The sequence below is a fragment of the Microcebus murinus genome, chromosome 18, assembly GCF_040939455.1.
Source record: "Microcebus murinus isolate Inina chromosome 18, M.murinus_Inina_mat1.0, whole genome shotgun sequence".
NCBI lineage: Eukaryota > Metazoa > Chordata > Mammalia > Primates > Cheirogaleidae > Microcebus > Microcebus murinus.
In genome coordinates, this window is record NC_134121.1 from 23,845,788 (window position 1) to 23,853,098 (window position 7,311).

Here is a 7,311-nt window from a genome sequence, read left to right on the forward strand (position 1 = left end):
AGTGGCCGGCAGGGGGCTCCCCGCGCCGGGCTCCGCGGGAGGAAGCGCTGGCAGCGGCTCGGACGGGTCAAAGGAGGAAAAGGGAAAATTACTGGGCTCGGGGGTGGGAACGGCTGCGTGACCGGGAGGAAGGCACTCGAGACTGTCGGGTCGGGCCCCAGCGTCCGGACCCCATCCCCGGGGCGGCGCGGGCAGCCCAGGACCGAGGCGGCCAGGCGCCCCCGCCCCCGCCCGGTCTCCGCTCGCCGGTGCCGCAGGCTGGAGCGGGCGTCGCAGCCGGGGGCGGCGCCGCCGAGGGGCGGGCGGAGGGCGGGCCGGGGCGGGGCGCCGTCCGCTTGGCTCCGGGAGGCGGTGCGGGCGGGCGGTGACCGCGTCCGCCCGCCGGGAGCCGCGGGGCGCGCAGCCTTCCTGATGTGTCACCAGCACGTGGAGCCAGGTCGGGCCGCGCTAGCGAGCGGAACCCCCCAACTTTCGAGGGGTCTCGCCTCCTCGCTCCTCTCCCCGCTGCGCCGGGCTCGCTCTCCTTGGGGAAGGGGCGGCGGTGGTCCCCGGGTCCCGGGCAGGTCGAGCGACGCCACGGCCCCCGGCCAGGCGCGCCCGGGGCGCCCGGAACGTCGGGGCGCGGGCCCGGGCTCGCGGCTGCGCTCCCGGGGCCCCGGCCCGGCTCGGCTTCGGCGGGGCGGGAGGGCGCGGCCTGTGGCGGGAGGCGCCCGCGGCCCGGCCCCCGCCGCGCACCCCGCCGAGCGGAGCGCAGGTAACCCGGGCGGCGCGGACCGAGCGGGGCCTCGCGGGCGCGGCCTGGGAGCGTGGCGAAGTTTCTCGGCGCGTAACTCTTCAGCTCGGGTGGGGCTGCGGTGGGCAGGCTCTGTCCCCGCACCTCCCCCACCCCCTCACTGCCCCTCGGCCTGCGCCGGGGCGGCCCGGGGGTGGCCTGGAAGCCGCCACGCGCGCCCGCGGCCGGAGGTCGGGTGGGGCGGGTGACTTCTCTGGGGGACGCCGCTTGGGGGAAACCCAGAGCCTCGGCGGAGCGGAGCGCCCCGCAAAGAGCTGGCAGCCGGACCCAGCCTGAGGAAGCCCGTCGGGGGCGCGCCGCACCCCGAACTCCGAGACGGACGGGAGCTGAGGGCTGGGTCTTTGCGGGCGAGATGAGGTGTCGGATCAACTGGCCTACAAAGTCCCAGTCCTCGGCGCCCAGCACCGGCGTCTGCTCCACGCTCCTCGCCCCAGGCCGGCTTCCTCTGGGCCCGCGTGCGCTCCGCCGGGACTGCCACCTCAGGGACTGCCACCTCAGGGACTGCCACCTCAGGGCCACGCTGGAGAACGGGTGGCGAGGCGCGTTCGCCGCTGGCTGTGTGCGCGCGGAGTCGAGAATCCTGCACTTCGCAGGAGAAATGTGGGCGCTCGGAAGGGTGAGCCGGTCTCTGCGTGCGGTCCGGACCCTTCCGGCAGAGCCCGGTCGCCTCCTGGGCGACGTGGGGTGCAGGGAGAGAGACGACTCCCCACTCCCCGACGGGCCGAGCCCAGTCACCAGGACCTGCCCTGCTCCGCTTTCCAGGGCGGCAACCTTGAGCTTGGGGGTGGGGAGGACAGAGCCTGACTTCTAGAGTTGACTTCTAGAGCTTTCGAGGTGGGATGAGGTGTGGAGGTTTGGCCCCTGTGGAGTGAGAAGCGCCTGTCCCTCCCCCCCCCCCCCCCCCCCCCCCCCGCCCCACCATTTCTTTAAAAATGGATCTCTGTGGACGTGTTCCTAATGGCTAGACTTTTGTTCCTTGACAAATGCAACATAATGCTGACCGGCGCCAGTCCTCTTTCAGGTTTTATGGTGGAATTCCCTTCTTCCTTAAACGCTCTATTCCTTTAATAGGTTTGCTTCTACTCCCCGCCCCCCCAAAGAAAAACCCCACCAGCCCCTGAAATCTCGGGTTTATCTGGTGTTGCAACTTTTTTGGATTTTTTGTTTGTTGTGTTTTCGCTGTCTTGGCAGGGAGGACTGTGAAAAAACATTTCAGGGACACGCAGTGAGGTGACTTGAACTGTGTGAATGGCAGGTGGACAAAATAGGCCACCTCTGGCCCCCTTCTTCCTTGGCTTTGGCAAGCAGGAGAGGTTTCTAGAAGCAGGGAGGAGGGAGAGGGAGAAACCAGCCTGGCTAGGTTGGCCCACCTCTGGCCAGGTTGTGTAAAGACTCATTCGAGAGGCATTTTTTCTCCCCCACAGGCTCTAGACCTCTGTGGGCCACGTGTAGAGTAGTCCTTGCAGGCATCCTGCCCATGCCACTGTCCCTGTTTGGTGACATGTGGGTCTGGAGCAGGGCGAGCCACCTGTGTGGAGAGCAGTCAGGGTCACTGAGGCAGAATTGGGCCTGGGAACCCAGAAAGGGGTATAGCCCTATCCTGCAGTTGGCCTGAATTTTGTCTGTGGAAGCTTTGTCCTGCAGGCTCTAGTCAGTGGGACCTGCAGATGCCAGAATTATGGGAGAAAAGAAAAGTTTCTGTGGCCATGAAGTAGATTTCCAAGCATCTTGACAAATTGTTAGTTTTGAGGTGACATCCCCTAGGAATGGAACTGATGGGAGGTTCGACTAAAGACCTTTCCCCTAATTAAGAAAAATGCTCTCTTCCGAAGCACCAAATCAAGTTGGGAAAACAAAGTTCTCCCTTCAAACCAGCGCCTCTCCCAGCCCTGGGGATCAGTATAGAAGAGTAAATGAGATGGAAATCTTCCGAATATTGTGTGGTCACAAACATCCCAGAAGTGCTGGAGCAATGAGATATGGAAAAGCAGGCCCAGCTGGCCACTTTGCACCTACCCCATAGGGGACAGGCTTGGGGACAGGGAACATAAATCCCAGGGAATAAGGATCCCTGCCCCGCCCCAGGCCTGGCTACAGGCGGGCCGTTTTCCCTGTGGCTGTGCCCCATTCTTTCTGTGTCTGGCCAGGGCTGTATGGATTTTTAGGAAATGACTTGGTACTTCATTGCTTTGGGGGAAGTGGGTGATTAGGTTTTTCCTTCTTGGGGTTTTCCTTTGCACAACGTGATTGAATCAGCCATGCGGTGGGCTGGGCTAGCCTGGCTTGGAGCGGCTGACTTATACTTTGATTTAAGCTGTTGTATTTAGGAATAGTGTTTTAGTCGAGGGCTTTTTGATTTTCCTCTGCTTTTTGAATTCTCAGTTTTCTGGAGCAGATGTCTTGCCCCTATCCCCATTTCCAATACACCCTTCAAAGGTGAGCACCTCAAATCTTTCTCTTCCTTTTGAGGGGAAGTGGCTTGAACCTCAGACTTGTTTGCCTGGAGCCTTCTTCAGGAAGCAGCTAACTGCAAGGTGGAAAGCTGGCGGGAGGGGAGGGATTTTAGCCAGAGCCCCAGGGAGACTCCTAAACTCCACCATCCAGGCCTCCAGGTCCTGCTTTCCGGGAGGAAACTTGCATTCCCTCAACTCTTAAGTAAATTACAGCCTGGTGAATAATTAACCTTGCCCCTTCTGGCTTTTTTTTTTTTTTTTAAAGAAAAATAAAATCCCCGATCTCTGGATGATTAGAGATCAGTTTTTGTCCAGCAGGATTGGAATGACAAAGGAAGTATGGGGAGAAGCAGAGCCTCTCATCTCCACCCCCAGCAGGTCCTAGAGACTGGAAGTTCTGATACTTAGAAAGAACCCCTCCAGGGTTTCACTGGTGGCCATCCCTGCCTGGCCTCTGAGGCTGCCTCCCCGGGTCTCCTCTGGCGCCTCTTTGCCTGAACCTGAGCTGTCGGAATCCTCCTTGGTGCTGAGGATTCTGTTCCCCACTTTGTCTAGCGACAGCTTGGCCCTTTATATTTCGAGGAGTTGATTCTGCTGCTGGGCCGTGCGCGGGCTGGTAAATATTTGGCCAGACTCAGTTCTTTCACACAAAAGAACAGGGCTCCTAATCTGTGATAAGTCCCAGAAAGAGAGTTGTCTTAGGAGAGAGGGATCATTCTGGATTCCATGAAGGGTTTTTCTTTCAAAGCAATCCAGTGTGAGGGCCCTGAAGGTGAACTTTGCGTCCACATGGGCTTGCGTTCTAACTGCCGCTTGCCAGCTGGGTAGCTTTGGCCAAGTGACTTCTCTGTGCCCCAGTTTCTTCCGTTGTGAAATGAGGGTTATGATACCTACCTCGTAAGGGTGTGATAAGGCTTATGAAAAATGTGTGTAGAGTGCTTGGGACAAACCAGTAGATCTTCGACTGGCAGGCTTCATCCCCAGCTCTCTTACTTTGAGTCTTTGTGTGTTTGTGTGCTGGCTGAGAAGGGAGGTTGAAGGCAGGTTGAAGGCTGACTCCATTGCTTGCTAATATGTGGCCTTTGGCAAGTTACTTAACCCACTGGGAGCAGCAGTCTCCTAATCAGGAGGTAGGGATAATGTCTGAGAGTCCCTTCCCCTGAGCCTCAGTCCTCTCGTTTTTTTCTTGCACACCAACTATGTGTGCAAGGGACCTGGTGCCAAGGGACCAGGCCAGGCAGAGGCTGGGGCGACATCTGTGGGTAAGATGGGCATGATCCCTTGCTGCCCACTTGGATTTTTACCCCAGCTCTGGGAGCAGATGAGGGGCATTGGGAGTGCTTGTGGTACAGTCCAGGCTGAGACTCAGAGAGGAAGGGACTCTCCCAGAGTCTGACAGCTGACATTCAGTGCAGCAGGCGCCGGGACCTCCGGCCTTCTGTGTGCAGCCGCCCAGGTTGGGAGCAGGAGGTGGATGGGCCTGGATTAGCCAGCCGAGTCCTTAAAGGAACCCTGGTTTGCAGATGTGGCGGCCGTGCACATCTGCTCTGCAGTGCCTCCACTCTGAACAGCCCAAAGACTCTTCCAGTTCTGACCCCGAGCACGTTTCAGGAAAGGTCCCAAAAAAGGCATTTGGATTGTCACAGCCACTCCATGCTTGCTCACTCACTCACCCCGTGGGCGAGCCAAATTTCCTCTAGTAGGACCAGTCAAGCAGGGGACACAATTGAAAGGGGCTGGGGGAGGAGAAAATAATTGGATATTCCAAAATGTGCTGCAAAGTAATCATCATGGGGGGGGAATCAGAAATTGGTGGGACTTTGGCTTTTTTATGGCTCAATGATGTTTTTACCTAGAACTTCAAACTGCAGGTGGGGATAGACTATAATCTTCTCAGTGCCTAAGAGCCTTTTGTTGTCCTCACTGGCCCTGGGCAGAGGGCAGAGCTCACAGGGCCCAGAGCAGGTGACTTCTTACCCAGTGCCATGCCCCCTCCCTCCTCCCTTTGGGGAATTTTGCAATCGGGCCCTGTAGCCAGCCGGGTTTGAGTTTGCTGCCCAGGAGAGCTGGGGAGAGCAAGCGGTGCCCTGTGGGAAGAACTGCTGCCTGATTTCAATCTGAGCTCACTGCTCTGGTCTGAGAGCCCCCTTCTCTGTCTGGGCCGGGGTGACTGGACTGAATACACTGCAGCTCTCTTAGCTTTAGCATTCTTCTAAGATTCCGAGCAAGGAGGTGCAGAGAAGGGCATGGGGTGGAGCCCGGGGCTGTGGTTTGGAGGAGTGGGAGGGGTGGGGGAAGGATTCAGAGATGTGCAGCTGGGAAATTTGGATCAGTCTGCGAAGACTTTGTGGTTCATTCTCATGAAACTCGCTTCCTCTCACTGGATTTCTGCCCTGGGGGAGGTGGGGTTCAAGGGAAACCACTAGCTTTTCCTTCTTGGTGACTGGGGCTTAACTTCTGGTCTCCTAAGCAGACATTTAAGACATAATCATCTCTCTTTTTCTTCCAGGTGCATTGTAAGGTAGAGCGTCTCTTCCCACCCTCTTGAAAAGAATTAAATTAATTTGTGTTGCTGCCGATTTGCTGATGGCACCTGGCTTTGCAGGAGACTGGTCTTAAGTCTTTCCTGCTTTAAGACAGGCGGTTGGAGAAAGGGTGTTGGCTTTGGAGTCGGGAACCTGGCTCTCCTGTAGACTACCTGGGTTGGGCCAGTGATGCCTTTTCGAGACTCAGTTTCCCTGTCGGTGGCAATACATGTCTGTTTTGCAGGGTGTATGGAGGATTGAACAAGAAGGCCTGTGTGAACCACCAGGCATGTGGTGGGGGTGGCACATGGTAGCTCTTCCCAAGTGACACCAGAGTTCATCTCAGCCCCCATGGGGCTGATGAGCAAACCCCTGTTAGGTCAACCTGAAGCTGGCAAGCCTGCTGCTGGCTTGGTATCTGGTAAGAAATCACTGGAAGAAAAGCAAGTCTTTGCTGGGGGTAGGTAGGATGGTTTCTGCTTCTTTAGGGAGTCATACCCACCACTTGGGAGGAGGGGGAGGGGCCTGGGGTAGAGGTAGAGGTCAGAAGTTGCTGATTTTTCTGGGGCTGGGTTCACTGTGCCTAAGCCTATTGGAGGGGACAGGTTAGTGGGAGAGTCAGGGTGCTGTTCTCCTGAATCCTTTCCTGCCAAGCTTGCTGTTGTGGTCGTGGAGGCATACTTAAAAAAAGAAAATGTGGGGCAGGGTGCAGTGATGCATACCTATAGTCCCAGCCACTTGGGAGGCTGAGGTGGGAGGATTGCTTGAGGCCAGGAGTCTGAGACTACAGTGAGCTATGATGACACCACTGCACACTAGCAGCCTGGGAGAGACAGAGCAGGACCCTGTCTCTCTTAAAAAAAAAAAAGAAAAAAGTTTTTGCTCTTGGAACTTTGAGCATGATTAAACAGATAACTTGGAACTAGGACTTGAGTATAAGCAAAATGTTAGTCTTCAGCTTGCCTGGCCAGACCACTGCGTATCTGGGAAAAGTCAACCAGACCGCTTGTTCCCAGCTGGTTGGTGTGGGGGGCGAACCCTCCCCTGGCCTGACAAACACAGACACACTGTCACTCACTCTCCCCTCCCGTGTCTGGTGATGGCAAGCATTCTTCTTTGCTCAGGTCTGGGCACACGCTAACGTTGGCCAAATCGCTGAGTGTTCAAGCATCTGGCAAAATATCACACTTCGACAATGGACCTTTTTCATAGAAATAGGGTTGGGGGGGGCAGTGCCAGGATGTTAGAAAACCACTTAAGCTTTGACAGTGGCAAGGGGCAGGGGTCCAGGATCCTGACTTTGAATGTGAGGGGTTGGGGTGGAGCAGGGGGCAGCCGCTCAAAATAGAGGGAGCCCTGAGGACCAGGTCCCCATTTCCAGAGCCCGAGCTGGGGAGGGGGCTCTCAGCCTATCCTGGCATTCTCTCTTTCTTCCTCTTGGTGGATTTTGTTGTATTTAGACAAGTTGTGACAAATATCCCATTGGACTTTGGGCCGGAGAATTGTGAGGAGCCCTGCCTGGAAACCCATGCTCGTTCAC